The sequence below is a fragment of the Macrobrachium rosenbergii genome, chromosome 22 (assembly GCF_040412425.1).
Source record: "Macrobrachium rosenbergii isolate ZJJX-2024 chromosome 22, ASM4041242v1, whole genome shotgun sequence".
Classification (NCBI taxonomy): Eukaryota; Metazoa; Arthropoda; class Malacostraca; order Decapoda; family Palaemonidae; genus Macrobrachium; species Macrobrachium rosenbergii.
Genome location: NC_089762.1, coordinates 15,142,743 through 15,160,242, shown reverse-complemented (window position 1 = coordinate 15,160,242; position 17,500 = coordinate 15,142,743). Strand labels below are relative to the sequence as shown.

At 47.2% G+C, this 17,500-nt stretch overlaps 1 protein-coding gene across 4 annotated transcripts in view; it reads right to left on the bottom strand.

Annotated features, from left to right (window-relative positions):
* Atg3 (Autophagy-related protein 3) overlaps positions 1 to 17,500 on the bottom strand; it is a 136,748-nt gene that overhangs the window by 118,197 nt on the left and 1,051 nt on the right. The gene's annotated exons all lie outside the window — the stretch shown is intronic.

Below are 17,500 nucleotides of genomic sequence, written 5' to 3'. Positions count from 1 at the left end.
ACTTAAGTCTTACTGGTATTATCCTCAATACAATAGTTGTTTCTACAACCTAACAGGATCTCTCCATTAACAATCAATTATGATTCATATATTGTGGTTATCCAATCACAACTTTTCCCTCAGCAAAACATATCATGAGGGCAATAAAACTGGAATAATGTCTACTAAGGCAACTTTTACCTTACAGGATCAGCCGAACAAATATTAAAAAATAAAAGAACAAACAAACAGAAACACTGAGTGCATCCGCTGAACTCCTATTGAAACCAGTGACAGAGGTAGACTGCCGGCTAAGGGTGTTTGTACCTATTATTACCCTGGTGGGGGATGGGGGCAGTAGATGGATAGAAGAAGGATAGTCATAGAAAACCGAGTGTTCTCGTTTTTTTTTTTCAATCTGTCGAACTCCCGCTGGTGCAGAAGTAAAAGCTATATAATGGAGGGGTAAGGTTCATTTCAAAAAAATCAAGTTATACCATGATGAAACAATGACACCAATGCAAAAATCATGGAGCTTACTCCTGTTTATATTTCTTCAGTACAAACCACTTGCTTTTGTTATGCTCAGAAAATGACATTTTTATAATAAAATAAAGTTTTATATATATAGTAAACGCCCCGTATTCGCATTCTCACGATTCGTGGACTCACGTATTCACAGATTTCTCTGTGGAATGACTACCCATTATTCGCAGAAAATTCGCCCATTTGCGGTATTTTTCAATGAGAATTAAAATACTCAGGTATAAGCATTTTTAGAGGGTTTTTCTTGTGTTTAAACTATCAAAATAGGCAGTTCTAAGTGTTTTTAGAGGGGTTTTAAGTATTTGCGGATTTTAGTTATTTGCAGGGGGTGTGGTATGCATCCCCCGCGAATACGGGGTGTTTACTGTACTTACCAAGTAATTACTTAGCTATAGATTTCACTAGTGCAGCAAACCCTAGATTCAAAATATCACACCAGCGCTCTCATTGCATCATAGGTGACAAGGCCCGCTCCACCACATGGGTTGGTTGGTAACGACACTTGTCAGAGGTGTCATTATGATTTGCCGAAATGTCCAAAAGAGGGGAGGGAGGGAGGGCTCCGATTCAGTAATTACCAATTACTTACCCAAATCCCACACTGAAAAGGGAGGTGGGATGAATAGACATATTCTACTACAAAACATTAAGCATAATGACTTCGAAATAAAAAGGACGGCCAGAATTGAGAACAATGCTTGTCATTACCACACTTGGTCAGAGAGCTACTGCAGTTGAATACTGCCTCTGGTTGGTGCTCATCTTAACCTATAGTGGCACAACGGTTGAGCCTGGGCATCAGTGGAAGTCTTGCAGCGGAGCATATGCCTGATCACTCACAAGACGTATAACAAATGAATGCCCTTGCCCTGGGCGCAGTACCAATAATTCTAACGATCAGATGACACTTGTCACCTATACTGATCACAAGTCATAAGACTGGTGGGCACTCCAGGTACCATGTAACCCCAGGCTCCCCAACACTCAACACCCTATGTCAGGATGAAGAGACAAAAGAGAAAAAATCTCTCTTATGCTTCCTTTCCTAATACCATGCCAACCACTGATAATGGCCCTAGGGTACTGCAATTTTCAAACACTGTTTCAACTTCATTTAGAATATCCACTCATACCTCCAAGAGGTAGATCGAACAACGGTCGAGAGCGACTGCTTGGACTTCAGGCAAAATGTCTCTCTGGATCCAAGAATGCACCTCAGAGAACAGGTCTCCTAAGAAGAATGATAGGACATTCTTCGGAAGGGTGCGAGAAAAATTCTTGACAGAACACCCATGGTAGTTAGAAGGTCCTCTGAATTTTCACGGTACCTTGCAGAATATACCTTAAGATTCTGGCTGGGCAAAGAGCCCTTTGCTCATCCTCCAGGCCCCAAATTCTATTAAACTTTTAAAAATGGAAGGAGGGGGGCCAGGTCTTGGATGGATCTTCGTTCTTGGCTAGGAAAGACCCAAAGTGAAAGAACAGACTGCAACCCTTTTGTGAAGTCTACGCTTCTGCCAAAAACTTACAATTGCTAACTAGTTTGGCAGACGTGAAAGCTACAAGGAAGAATGTCTTTCAAATGAGGATCTTGAGGAAATAATAACAGATCTGTGTCCCTTTTATCACATCTAAACTCTATGAAACCAGATCAGACTTCTTTGTTTTGAACTGTCAAATGGTTTGATAAGGTCATAAAGTTCCTGGCTGGACATAGGTACCTACTTTTGTGCTTAAAAACCGAGATAAACTTCGCTTGGTATCCTTTAATGGAGGAAGCGGAGAGACTTCTAGAGGTCCTCAACTAGGGGAGGAAGTCTGGTATTTAAGTTAAAGACGTCTTGGAACACAAGACATCATGTCATAGTCACCATCAGTGAAAACAGTACAGTTAATTTGTCGCAGCACAGGAAGAACCGGGAACCCCTCCTTCACTGACCGGACAGAGCTATGTGGGTCATCAGGACGTTGGGGTGTGACAAGAACTTATTTAGGACTTCCCTCAACACGTTGAAGGGCAGGAAGGCATACAGATCCAAGCTCTACCAATCTTGGAGTCTGACATCTGTCGCCCTGAGAGGGAGCGACCTGGGAAAGTCTATCATCCATTCCAGTACCTCTGTGAACCAGTCCCGGGATGGCCAAAAGGGAGCGATCAGGGTGAGCTTGGTGCCCTTTGAAGAAACGAACTTTCTTATTACCTCCCTAGAATCTTGAACGGGGAAAAGCATAGCCGTCTAGACCGTCCCAATCTAGGAGAAGGCCGTCTGTTGCTACTGCTCTGGGGTCCGAGATTGGGAGCAGTAGTTCTCAACCTCTTGTTCAATGGGTGGCGAAGAGGTCGATATGAGGTCTCCCCACAGGAACCACAGCCTTTCTGAAACCTCTTGATGAAGAGACCATTCCGTGGGAAGAACCTGGTCTTTCCTGCTGAGCAGATCTGCTCTCACATTCCTTTCTCCCTGAACAAATCTGGTGAGGAGAACGATGTTTCTCTCCCCCGCCCATAACAGAAGGCTCCTTGCTGCAATGTACAGGGAGAAGGAGTGAGTCCCTCCTTGCTTCCTGATATAAGCCAGGGCTGTGGTGTTGTCTGAATTGACAAGAACTACTGATCCCTTGACCAGAAGTTCGAATCAGGCAAGAGCTAGATGAATGGCTACTAGCTCCTTCATGTTGATGTGCCAGGACCTCTGATCCGGGTCCCAGGTGCCTGACACTTCTTCCGAGCCTAGTGTCGCTCCCCAACCCGACTCCGACGCGTCTGAGAACAACACTAGGCGAGGGTTGGCGGTTGCAGAGGAATTCCTAGACCCAGCTTCTGTGGGTCTAACCACCAACGGAGATGTTCCTTTACTTGACATGAGATCTGAAAGGAGTCCGACAACTCTTGGGACTTCCGATCCCAAGATTCTTTCAGGAAGAACTGTAGAGGTCTGAGGTGAAGCCTTCCTAGAGAAAAGAACTGTTCCAGCGAGGAAATGGTCCCCAGCAGACTCATCCATTCCCTCGCTTGAACATCTGTCTTTCTCTAGAAAGTCTGTCACCTTTTGAAGGCAGCGTTCCCTTCTTTCCAGGGAGAAACGCTCGAAAACCCAAGAATCCATCCGAATCCCCAGGTAGACAATTTCCTGCTGAGGAATCATCTGAGACTTCTCGAGGTTCACAAGAAGTCCTAGAGACTGGACCAGGTTTAAAAGTCGAGAAAGGTCCTCCAGACAACGGTTCTTCGAATTGGACCGAGATTAGCCAGTCGTCGAGATACAGGAAATCCTCACCCCCTCCAAATGCAACCAGTGAGCTACATTCCTGAGAATGGTCGTGAACACTTGGGGAGCTGTGGAAAGTCCGAAGCACAGAGCCCTGAACTGAAAAGTTCTGCCGCCTACCATGAACATTAGGAACTTCCTGGAGGAGGGATGGATGGGAACGTGGAAGTAAGCATCCTGAAGGTCCAGGGACACCATCCAATCTCCTTGACGAAGAGACGACAGAACTGAAGACGTCGTCTCCATAGAGAACTTCTTCTTGATGACAACGAGTTCAGGGGGCTCACGTCCAAGACCGGTCTCCACCCTCCCGAAGATTTTGGCACAAGAAAAAAGCGGTTGTAAAAATCCGGGAGTGAAGATCTTGCACCGGTTCTATGGCAGCCTTTTCTAGCATTTGTTCGACGGCCAGCAGAAGGGCTTGCCTCCGCACAGGATCCTTGTATCTGCCGATAACTCCTCAGAGTTGTTGCCAAGGGAGGTTTCCCTGAAGGAATGAGGTACCCCTTCCTCAAGACAGAGAGGGGACCATTAATCCGCCCCCTTCTGTGCCCAGGCTTGGCGAACTTTAGAAGTCTGGCACCTACTGGAGTCTGGAGGACTTGCTTCTCACTTGGACTTCCTGGAAGGGAGTCCTGAAGGTCTAGATCTTCTTTCAGGCCTACGCCTCCTGATAGACCTGGATCCTTGAAAGGGCTCCTGAAAGGGGTCTTCTCCTTCTTAGCAAGTGGAGCAGTAGGTCTCATCCTCTTGACGACTGAGCCAGCAGATCCTGAGAAGCTTTCTCAGACAAAGAACGAGAGACCTCCTTCACAGTCTCTTGCGGGGAAAAGATGGCTAGACAAAGGAGCACAAGAGGAAGACCTCTGGATAGGAGAGACCCGATTTGGAGAGGAAAGCACTGAATACTGACCTCTTCTTAAGCAGGCCAGTGCCGAACAGGAAGCGATCTCCATAGAGCCGTCCTTAACAGCCTTGTCCAAGCAAGACAACACACTGCTGAGGTCCTCCATACTGACTGAGTCCTCTTCAAGACTCCTCTTAGCTAAGGCCCCTAGAGACCAGTCCATGAAGTTAAAAACTTCCAGCACGCAGAAAAGGCCCTTGAGGAAATGATCCAATTCACAAAGTCCCCAAGAAGCCTTGGCCAAATTAAGGGAGAGTCTTCTGGAAGAATCCACAAGCGAAGAAGTCTGAGCCAGCTGAAGAGGGGAGAGCTAACCCCATCGGTTCCTTAGTCTCGTACCACATTCCCGCTCTTCCCGAAAGCCTAGAGGGGAGGCAAGGAGAAGACAGTCTTGCCGGCATCCTTCTTGAAGAGAGCCACTCTCCGAAGCCTTTAAGCGCTTTCTTCAGGGAGATCGTAGGACGCATCTTAACTAAAGAGGAAGATTTCAAGGCCTTGGTGCTCGAGAGCATGGAACCAGGAGAAGGAGGAGAAGCAGGCTTGAGGGAATCTCCATACTCCTGAACCAGTAAAGCTGTCAACCTCTTGTAATCAGAAATGGTGATATCCTTAGGGGATTCGTCCTCCGATAACGCCTCCAGGCCAGAAGGAGGAGGAGAACGTCTGGAAGTAGAAGGGCACTTGCCAGAAGAAGAGCCTAGAAGGAGAGGAGCCTTTGTCCACTGGAGAACAACGATCCGGAGAGAAGCGCCTGCAAGATGACTGGCGCCTGACAGGAGAAGAGGCTCGAATCGGAAGAGGAGCCCTTGCTGGGAGAGGGGCGCCTAACAGGCGAGAGGGAGGCTGGAGAGGAACTTCGAGGCGAAGAACGAGACTGATGAGCAGGCGTTTGACTGTGGAGAAAGCCTCTCCAACAGGAGAAGACCGATGACGACGAGGGCGCGGCGCCTGGGTGGAGAGGCGCTATCCGCCCGACGAAGAGCGCCGAGGAGAGAAGCGCCTGCAGGAGAGGAGCGCCTACCAGGAGAGGAGCGCCTAACAGGAGAGGAGCGCCTGAAGGAGGGAGCGCCTACCAGGAGAGGAGCGCCTGCAAGGAGAGGAGTGCCTACCAGGAGAGGGAGAGCCTGGAAGGAGGAGCGCCTGCTGCTGGAGGGGCGCAACAGGAGAAGAACGCTTCACAGAAGACGACTTGCTGGGAGAAGAGTGTCTCTTGGAGGACTTGATCGGAAGAGAGGCATCCTTCCGGCGAGAGGAGCTCTTTGATAAAGAGCCAGCAAGAGCAGCTGAGCTGAGCCTGGAGGCCTACCAGGATCTGCTTGGTGGACTCCTGACCACCAGAAGAAGAGGAGGGAGATCTTGAGTTCTCTTCTTTGCAACAGGAGAACCTTCAGGGGAAACGCTCAGGGCTAGAATCCAATCGTCTCCTCTAAGAGCCTTCCAGGTCCTCTTCAAAGGCGAGACTCTCAGCCGAACTCCAACCACGCTTAGGAGAAGAAGAAGCAGAAGGCGAAACACTTCTTCAAGATCCCTTTTCTACGGCGATCTAAGGCAGCCTGGGACGCCAGCGTCAACAGGAGCTGCCGAAGGGCGCTGACTGTTGGGAGCGCTCTTCATCCCCCTTGCGGCTGTCGACATTCCTCCTCCACTGGGTCTGGGAGTTTGGAAGAGGTCTGAGCCTAGGAGCGAATGCGGAGCCGGTCAGACGCCCCCTCCACTACACTGGGGACACTACACACATCACTATCACTTCTCACTTTCTTTTCCTCCAAAGCACGCATCTGCAACTGCATCTTGGATCGTAGCATTCATTGCAGCCATCTCCGGACCTAATCCACAGGTTCGGCGAAGGGTGAAGGAGCTGAAACAACTGGAGTGACAGGCGAATCTGGAAGAGTGTTAGGTTCTAAATCTACCTCCTTAGAAAGAGACCTACTTGAGCTTCTAGAAGAAGCCTTCCTAACTCTATCCTTCTCCAACTTGCGTGCATATAAGAGTTCAACGCCTTCCATTCCAGATCAGTGAGATTCTCACATTCAACACACGTGTTCTCAATAGAGCAATCATTCCCCTACACCTCGAACACACAGTATGAGGATCTACCAAGCTTTCGGTAGTCTCACCTTACAATCAGACCTAACACACACACACGAAACACAGGTGCAACACTCTGATCAGACATTCTTACAGAAAATACCAAAGCCAAATCAAAACAGTCCACAAAAGCGTATGCCGGCCAAAGATCAATACGTCACCAAAGGTCAGTCCAAAATAATCCTCAGCAAGCGAAAAATGAAAGTCTAAGCAGAAGGAACCAACAACAGATGTTGCCGGAACCAGCGACAGAGAAAATCTGATATGAAAAACAGAATGGTTCCTATTCCCGCCACCCAGCAGCGGGTATGGTAGATCACCTGACCTACCTGTCGCGTGTGCCGCGAAATTTGAATTTCTGTCGGGAACGTCGGAGACTATAGCTAAGTATATATCTGACGGGTAAGTTGCATGTACAAAATTATTATTTTACTCATACATTAATATAAAACGGGTATGCAATGGTAAACTAACTACTTTATGTTAAGGTAAAATCCCTCAAAATCACAAAACAGCTATTTCCCGCCAATTCATTTGTTTACTCTCTCTCTCTCTCTCTCTCTGTGTGCAAGCTCACATTGAAGGTCCTAGATGATCAAGGGGCATTCTGAGTGTCAGCACAACCATGTATATAGGCTACAAGTTGCCACAATACCTGTGGGTATGGTAAAGCAGGGATGTGTCACAAATGAACACTCTGTCTACAAGAGTACAACTGGGGGAACGTGCGTGCAGGACAAGAACTTAACATCAGCTCCTCTCTATGTACTTCCAAAAAATCATGGGCAAGAAAAGAGTCTGGGGCAATCCTCAAATCTTGAAAGATGAGGGAAGACAAGAGTCACAAGCATCCCCAGAGCACTCAAGTGCCATTCGTGCCTACTGTGAACTTCTATTTTGCCATTAAACTTCAGAGAAGGAAACATTCATGCAAAGTCTGATGAGGAATCTTGTGAGAGGTCTAATTCTTTCTACAGGAGAAAAAAGGGACAGCAAACAAGGAGGAAGAGGATAAAAGTTGCTTGCATTTCTTATCTTACTCCCTAATAACTACAGCAGAGGACAAGGTTATGGCAGCCACTTGATAATTAGGAGTAACACCTGTGTTTGATAGCCCAGGGGTATCTCTCACAGGCAAAATCACGGTGACAGGAAGCTCAATGGTATTGTGCTTGATAAGAGGAACAGCGAACAGGCCCTTTAGTTGAAGCTAACTGGTCCAGAAGGGTCAGGGATACCTAGAGAAATCCATATACTTAGCAGTTACTCTAACAAATCTGCACCAGCTGAAACAGCTGGTGAAGCAGGAATAGAGGAGAATGCATTACAAGTATCTGCCAAAGTCTCAACTATGGAAAGCTAAGTGCATAAGCACACATCATCACTGTCAAATAGCATGTGTACCCCTCTTGGACAAAGCAGGAGGGGCACGGAGAGAGGCATGAAGAAACCAAAGCAGTTTTGCTGTGTCAAAGGTAAAGTATTCCCTCAACCATTCCACCCCCACAAAAGACACAGGCAAACTTCTTTTAGCCTTCTTGTGTGTCTCGCCAAACCTCTTCCACTGTGAAGAGCACCAGTCAGCACACTCCTTGCAGGGAAAGTCTAAATGCAAAATGAACAAAATTGATGAGGATTACAAAGGAGGATATACAACAGCCACATTCAGGTGACATACCCACCACATACTGCACATCTATGGTGCTCACTCCATTTTTTTGGAAACATCCATCTCACAATCATATCACAGTCCGGATTCACCTACAATACTTGTAGCTTTGACAATGTAGACTGAGAAAAAGTGCAGCTGATGTCTACTGTTGACCACAGTCAGAAGAAAATTGCTGGCATATGGCAGATGAATGGAGTAACCCCCCAACTTACTCAGCCTGCCTCCAATTAATCACTTGTTATTATGCTTCAGCTACCATTTCCCGCTTGTGATGAGGACTACTACATAAGAGACACTTTGTAATTTTGTAAGAACAAAGAAGCCTCTACATACTGAGGTGTATAAGATGTAACAGTTTGTTTTGCGTGTGAAATATAAAAAATAGAAATCAAAACAGTTCAAATGAGTTGTGAGCAGTTTAGAGCAACTACTGAATAGGATAAAGTAGCAAATACATGGACCAGCCTATCTGCATACAAACATGTAGCCTGGCCATGGCTTCCACTCAATCAAGAATGTCCCAGGGATGCATCTTAACCTCACCTAGGGTGCTAGGCCCATGACTTGGCTGGGGTAGAGGGTTGGCTAGCCCTTCTGGACTGACCAAAAGCAATATCAACAATATCACAAAAAACTGGGATTCCAGTCAAAGCTGTATATCACTTAGAAAAGTACATTTTTCCAATGTTTAGAGATGATCTGAACAAGTTTTGATGTATAAAGTTCTTCAATATTTTTTATCATTCCTGGATCACTTATACCACCAAGACTGCATACTGCTCAGAACAAATATGGTTTATGCATTTGGCATGGAATAGATGTTTCATATTATTATCAATCTGACATTAATTTCTGCCACAACTGTTTAGTTAGCCTATTAAATGTCTCATTGCCACAGCTTTGTGCTTAAGTTGGGTGGAGGTCCAGGGGGAACATGAAGGGGAAGCATGGGACCCCTCTCCCTAATCAGGTAGGACCCGCTGCATGAAGTACGTAGAATGACACGCAGCAGCTGGGCACCTCAGATATAGTCTTTCAATCAACATACAAGCTTATTTAGTGTTTCTAAGCCTCTTAAAAACATGTCCGGCCAAGTTCAGTCAGAGATTTCACTTTCTTGTAACATGACCTGCAATTTTTCTAAGATCGTTTTTGATGTAATGATACCGTGGGCCACCTGTTCCTAGTTTTTTGTTACACACATTAGATAACTTACTGATCGCCAAGGTGAGGGATACGGGTTTTTTAAATTTTGAAGAGTTTGCTGAATGGCTTCTTCATTTCATGCCAATAGGTTAGTGACATCCATGACCCCAAGTTGGAAGAAAGTATTACTTGTCACCAATATTGAGGAAAAACTCAAAATGCACATGGTAGCTTTCAGGATGCACTGCTTATTCATGGCAGTCTGTGGTGCAATGGTAATCCACTGTATTTTGGGTGTTGCATGAACTCAAAGGTTTGAAAAAAAAAAAAAACTGTCAAGAAAAGATTCCTCCATCAAACCACCTAAATTATCATTTACGGAAATTAAAAATGATATTTTATAATAAAATAAAGTTTGTTCATACTTTACCTGAGCAGATATATATATAGCTGTATCCAAGGGACCAACAGAAACTAAAACTTACGGTAATACCGCAGTGGGGCCAGGTTAGTACTCCATTCCCGCCGCTGGAGGCATGGTATCAGGAAACCATTCCCATGTTCTATTCAGATTTTCTAGAGCTACTGGGTTCCCTGAGGGGAGGAGGGTGGGCACAGATATATATCTGCAGTTGTGTAAGTATGAACAAAGTTTATTTTAATATAAAAATATCATTTTGTTCATGAGACTTACCTGTCAGATATATGTTATAGCTGAATCCCACCATTGAGGTGGGAAGAGACAGAACAGGATTTAGGAACAAACATATGCAGGCGATTGACGCCTGGTTCCTTACCTGTTAGCATTGCTGACTGCGGATTACTGTCACCCAAGTCTGCTTCTGCTTTACTAGAGCCTCCAGCAGGGTAGTTAATTTCCATAAAGCTGGTGAATTCTAGATGATCTGTCAACGGGGCGACCACAATGTGACTAGACCATATGACCTTACTGGGGGAGGGCAAGCCACAAACGAAACAACCACCTGACCAAGCCTAGTTACGTCATGAAGTCATAACATAAACTAAGGACTGGGACGACCACCCCCGGTGGCGACCCAACAACCATAAAAACAACACCATAACTAAATTTAAAAACACACCTAACCATTAACTATAGGAGAGGATGAGAGTCGCTTTCTGCCCCCAAGATCAAATATTTATGGGAAACGAAGCACAGCAATTCTCGTGAGGACGCCTTACTTCAGTAAGGTAACGTGTGAAGCGAACACAGAATTGCTTCGCCAAAAAGTGGCACCCAGAATGTCATTGAGAGACAAGTTTTTCTGGAAAGCCACTGAGGTAGCAATGGCTCTCACTTCGTGAGCCTTGACTTTCAAAAGGCTCAAATCCTTGTCTTGAACACTGGAATGGGCATCTATACGAAAAGCTTCTAAAAAGAATTTCAGAGCATTCTTAGAAAGAGGTATATCAGGCCTCTTAACCGAGCACAACAGATTGTTAGAAGGACCTCGACAATCCTGGTCCTCTGTGTTAAAATTTCGTGAGCCCTGACAGGGCACAGGGTACTCTCTGGTTCTTGTCCAGTGACGTCTCCACAAACCCTTAACTCAAGGACCTGGGCCAAGGGGAAGACGGGTTTTCATTTTTTGCAAGAAACATAGGGCTCAGAGAACATACCGCATCATGGCTCTAAAGCCTATAATCTTGCTGATAGCTTCCGAAGTTCACTAACTCTCTTCACCGTCACAGAGCAGTTAGGAAAATAGTTTTTCTGGATACGCCCTGAAGGGATGCAGAATGTAGAGGCTTGAATCTTTAGACATAAGGAATTTTAAAACAACATCTAAATTCCACTTACAGTAAACTTAGGAGAGCTACTTTGAAGTCTCAAACGACCTTTAGAAGATCATGAAGGTCTTTGTTGTCCGTTAAGTCGAGGCCTCTATGCCTAAAACCGCTTTGACAGCATGCTTCTGTAACCTTGATGGTGGTAACTGCCAGCTTTAATTCCTTCCTCAAATAAAACAGAAAGTCGGCTATCTGGGACACAGAGGTTGTGGTAGAGGAAATTCCCTTAAGCTTGCACCACTTCCTAAATATGACCCACTTCGACTGGTACACTGCATTGGAGGAGGCTCTCCTGGCGTTGGCGATCGCCTTAGCCACTGGTCTTGAAAAACCCCTCGCTCTGACCAACTTTTCGATAGTCTGAATGCAGTCAGACTCAGAGCAGGAAGGTTTTTGTGGTACCTCTCGAAGTGGGGTTGTCTGAGAAGATCTATTCTCATGGGAAGTGTGCTTGGGAAGTCCACTAAGAATGTCATGACCTCTGTGAACCACTCCGCTGAGGGCCAAAAGGGGGTGATTAATGTCATCCTCGCCCCTTCTGAGGCCACAAACTTCCTGATGACTTCCCCCAGGATCTTGAAAGGGGGAAAGGCATACAGGTCCAGACCCTTCCAGTCCCAAAGGAGGGCATCTACTGCTACTGCCCCCGGGTCGAGCACGGGAGAGCAGTACAGAGGCAGCCTTGTCGTCCTTGACGTTGCAAAGAGGTCCACCAGGGGACGCCCCCAAAGCTTCCAAAGCTCCTGACACACCTCTGCATGCAGAGTCCACTCTGTCGGAAGAAGTCGACGCTGCCGACTGAGAAGGTCCGCGCGCTCGTTTTTGACCCTGCTACGAAACGCAGAGAAGCGTGAACTTGTCGAGAATAGGCCCACAACAGGATCTCTTTTGCAATCAGGAACAGGGACTGAGAATGAGTACCTCCTTGTTTCTTGAGGTACGCCAGGGCTGTGGTGTTGTCCGAGTTGATCTGAACCACCCAGCCTACAACTTGATTTTCAAAGAACTGAAGAGCTAAGAGAATCGCTCCCAGTTCTTTTAGATTGATGTGCTTCTTTTAGATTGATGTGCCAGGACACCTGTTCCCCCTTCCAGGTGCCTGACACTTCCTCCCCCACAGTGTTGCTCCCCATCCCGACGTGGGACGCGTCGGAAAACAACACTAGGTCGGGTTCTGAAGAGAGAGAGAAAACCCTTCTGCCAATTTTGCGGGATCGAGCCACCACCTTAGATGGTCCTTGGCAGCGAGAGATCTTGAGAGTCTCCTCTAGATCCTCCTTGTTCCTCCAGTTGTCCGCAAGGAAAAAACTGGAGGGGTCTGAGATGCAACCTCCCAGGGAAACAAACTTCTCCAGCGATGAAATGGTCCCCAGCAGACTCATCCATTCCCTCACCGAAAGCATGTTTCTTTCCCAGGAAGGCCGAAACTTTTCGAAGCAGTGCTGCTGACGTTCCTGGGATGGAAAAGGCCCGAAAAGCCAGGTAAACAATGGACTGAGAAGGGATCAGATGACTTCTCGAAATTCACTAGAAGTCCCAGGGACTTCGTCAGCTCCAACGTTGAATGCAAGTCCTCCAGACACCTTTCTTTCGACGGCTCGAATGAGCCAGTCGCCTACATAGAGCGAGATCCTTATGCCCGCTAGGTGAAGCCACCGGCAACGCGTTCCTCATCAGGACTGTGAAAACCATAGGAGCCGTGCTCAGTTCAAAACACAGAGCTCTGAACTGGTACACTCGTCCCCCCAGGACAAACCTCAAAACTTCCTCAACCGAGGATAAATGGGGACATGAAAATAGGCGTCCTGGAGATCTAGCGAGACCATCCAATTGCCTGGTCTTAACACACTTAAAACTGACTGAGACGTCTCCATCTTGAACTTCTCCTTGACGACAAAATGGTTCAGTCTGCTGACATCCAGGACTGGTCTCCAACCCCCTGACTGTTTTGGAACCAAAAAGAGACGATTGTAGAATCCTGGAGACTCCAAATCCAGGACTTGCTCTATGGCTCTCTTCTCAAGCATCTGTTCGAGCAGATCGAAAAGAATCTGTTGCTTCTCTGGGCGGTAAGAGGGCGACAGATCCCTGGGAGTTGAGGACAGGGGGGGGAAATTTGAGGAACGGGATCCTGTAACCTTTCCCGATTACACTGAGGGACCAGGAGTCCGCCCCTCTTACTCTCCAGGCTTCCGAAAACAAAAGAAGCCTGGCTCCTACTGGTGTCTGGAGGTCTGGTGAGTCATTTCTTGCCCCTTGGGTTAGAAGGGGCTCCGCCTCTGGAGAGGCCTCTTCCTCGAGGAAAGGATTTTGAGGAGGAAGCTTTGCCACGAAAGGGCTTCTGCCTCTTGGCGGCTAGTCCCTGAGAAGACGTAGACGGGACATTAAGACGTCTGGAAGACTGCGCGAGGAGGTCTTGTGTAGCCTTCTCCTTAAGGCTGGAGGAGAGATCCTTGACTAGCGGCTGGGGGAAGAGATGCCTAGAAAGAGGGGCGAAAAGCAATTCCGCCCTCTGCACAGGAGAAACCGACTTTGCTGCAAAATTGCAGTATAAAGCCCTCTTCTTCAAGAGGGTCGTACCAAAGTGAGCAGCCAGTTCATCCGCGCCATCTCTGACGGCCTTGTCCATGCACGACAGCACACTGGACAGCTCCCCCAGAGAGATAGAGTCTGGACTCCGAGTCCTCAAGTCCAAGGCCCCCAAGCACCAATCTAAAAAGTTGAAGACCTCCATAGTCCTAAAAAGGCCTTCAAGATGATGGTCAGTCTCCGAAAGCGTCCAGGTCACCTTAGCTGAAGAAAGGAGGGCCCTCCTTGAAGCATCGACGAGACTCGCGAAGTCGCCTTGGGAAGAAGAAGGGACTCTGGAGCCAATTTCTTCTCCAGTCTCGTACCATATCCCAGCCTTCCCGCACAATCTAGACGGAGGTAGGGCAAAGGAAGATTTGCCTTGAGTTTTCCGATCTTCCATCCACGAATTGACTTTCTTGAAGGCTTTTTTGGTAGCGAGCGATGTCTTCATCTGAAGGAAGCCGGGCGATTTCCTCACCTTCGACGAAGCTAACTGCGAAGGGGGAGAGAGAGGAGCAGAAGGTTGAAATTTATCAGGAAATAATTCCTTCAGCATACTGGCCAAAACCTGATAGTCCGATGAAGACGACAAAGGGGGCTGTTCCTGCTCTGCAGAGTCCGACTCATGAGACAACTCTCCCTCTTCGACGGCAGCGACAGGAGAGCCTTCCGATCCGGAAAAGAGACCTCTTCTTGCGCGAAGGAGCAGAAGAAAACTGGAGCGTCCCGCACAGAGGCGTCCTGCCGAGCGTCCTGACGAGCGTCCTGAAGAGAGTCTAGACGAGAGGGGAGAGAAGCGTCTTGCCGAGCGTCCTGAAGAGCGTGATGAGAAGCCAGACGAGCGTCATGCCGAACGTCTTGCCGCGAATCCCTTCGAGCGTCTTGCCGAGCTGCAAGAGGGGCGTCCTGACCAGCAAGAGAAAAGTCAGGATCAGCAGCCTGAGGAGCGTCACGACGAGGCAAGGAAACCCGACGATCCGACGAACGATGAGGGCGACCAGGAGAACTCGCAGGAGAGAGAGACGAACGAAGAGCAGGAGAGGGAGACCTCTTAGACCTCTTAACGGGCAGCGTCAAATCCTTGCGGCGCCTACGAGGTTCAGACTCCTTTGCAGCAAGAAGGGAAGCCAACTGCCGCTGCATGTTCTGGAGAAGATGCTTCGAAGGAGAAGACTCCCTCTCAGGAGAAGGGCTGCTCTTATGAGAAGAAGAGGGGGAAGGGGACGTCCTCCTCCTTCTACCATGGGCGACGACAGCTCTCTTCTTGGGGCGACTGGGACGCTCAAAAATGTCCTCCTCGGAAGAAGTCCTGGTCCTCTTCTGCGGCGGCAACTCGTGTAACCACTCAGGAGAAGAAACGAGTGCTCGAGAAAGAGGAGGAGAAGCGTCCTCCTCTGCGAAGCTTCTCCTGAAAGCTCGAGAGTCCACCCGAGAACATGACCCCTTGCGTGGAGAGGGCGCCTCAGAGGACGAGAAGCAATCCTTAAGGACGTGTGCGCGAGCACGATCCTTGGCAGCCTGGGAAACGACAACATGGCCTGCCAAAGGGACGCCAGATCGGCGGGGGGTCCCCGTAACCCTCTTGCGGCTTTCGACATGCCCACTCCCTGAGTCCTGGGAGTTCGGCAGAGGTCCAGGCCTAGAGGCATTATAGGGCCGATCTGACGCGCCCTCCACAACACTAGGGGGATCACTGCACTTCACTACACTCTCAATCTCCAGCACTTTCGACTCCAAAGCACAAATGGAGTTCAAAATCTGCGCAAGGGCATTACCTTCCGCAGACGCAATCACAGGGTCCGAAGGCGACACTACAGGGAAAGGTGAAGCATTAGGAGGGTTAACAGGTGACAAATTAATACCCTGACTCCCATCAGCAGACACACTCCTGGAGGAAGACCTCCTGATACGGTCACGCTCTAAATTGCGTACATAAGAGTCGTAAACCTTCCAATCGGAAACAGGCAAAGACTCACACTCCTTGCAGCGATCATCCAACAAACAGACTTGCCCTCTACAACTCATGCATGCTGTGTGAGGGTCTACCGAAGCTTTCAGTAGCCTCACCTTACACTCCTTCACAACACACACCCTGAAACTAGCAGAACTAGAACCAGACATAGTGTTCAAAGAAAAGCCAAAACCAAAATCAAAACATTCCACAAAAGCGTATGCCTATCCACAAATCCAAAGTCAAAAACCAAAAGACAATCAGAATACTCAAGTGGAAAAGTTTTCGAAATCCAACGACGGAGGTATTGACAACAGGTGTTGACAATAACGGCAACAGAGAAAATCTGAATAGAAAATGGGAATGGTTCTGATACCCGCCTCCCAGCAGCGGAATGGGTACTAACCACCTGGCCCCACTGCGTGTGCCGTAAGTTTTTGAATTTCTGTCGGTCCCTTCGGAGAATACAGCTATATATATATCTGACAGGTAAGTCTCATGAACAAAAATTATTTTCTTTGTAAATAATGGTCCTAGTAATTTCTGATTGGGACTTTTGCCAATTCTGGTTGGCATACCAAGGTTGATTGGTACAACTTCTGCTGAAACGTTTGCTCAGAAATTCTTATAACAGTGGTGCTAACAGTGGGGCTGGCCATGTAGTTGAAATGGACGAGAGCTATTTCGACAAGAGTTGGTCAATGTGCTAAGTGTTCGGTAGCACTGACTAAGACCCACGTGAGAATTTCTTCTAAGGTATTTTAGATCGCTCAGCTGAAACTCTACTCCCAATACAGTACTACTAGACAATGTAATTCCAGAAAACATAATAATGCCAAATTGCTGGAAGGAAATGAATGAATGTTAAAACATGAACAGTAGATAGTAAATATCTTGGCAACAGGAAATTTACAATAGATTTCAGTGTAATTTTCATATTAAAAATATTAAGGAGATTCAAGCCCACAGTATAAAGCCTCAATACTGGTATTTAAAGTAAACTAACAGCCTACCATTTCTCCCCTCCCACCCCAGCCTAATCAGGGTACAGCCCCACAGCTTAAATCTTGGTTATGAGAATGTTAGGTGGTAATCCTACAGTTTAAGGGTCCAAACTCACTGCTCCCTTGTGTGTTTAAGTTTTCTTTCCTATTTTCAATTTCTTCTTTCGACATACCTGACACAGAAGTATATTTGCTAAAAATGAGCAGTTTATCTAATTACAGAAGCAGAGATTGTAAAAGAAAAAAAGAAAACATAAGGGAATAAGACTGCACCTTACACGAATAGTGTAGTGTGCCCACAACTGTGTTTGTGGAGTGAGTGCTCAGCAACCAGGAACCAGGTAGGAATCTGACACAGGCTCCTGCGCTTCAGCAGCCACTTTTTGATATATCTGAAAAATTAGCAGTTCATCTACTTACAGAAGCAGAGATTTACGATTTTCTCAAAATTCTTTGGGTCCATATCCACTATGACGTGTTTTTGTTTATTTAAGTTCCCACTTTAATCCCTTTGATTTTTTACAATCTCTGCTTCTGTAATCAAATAAATTGCTC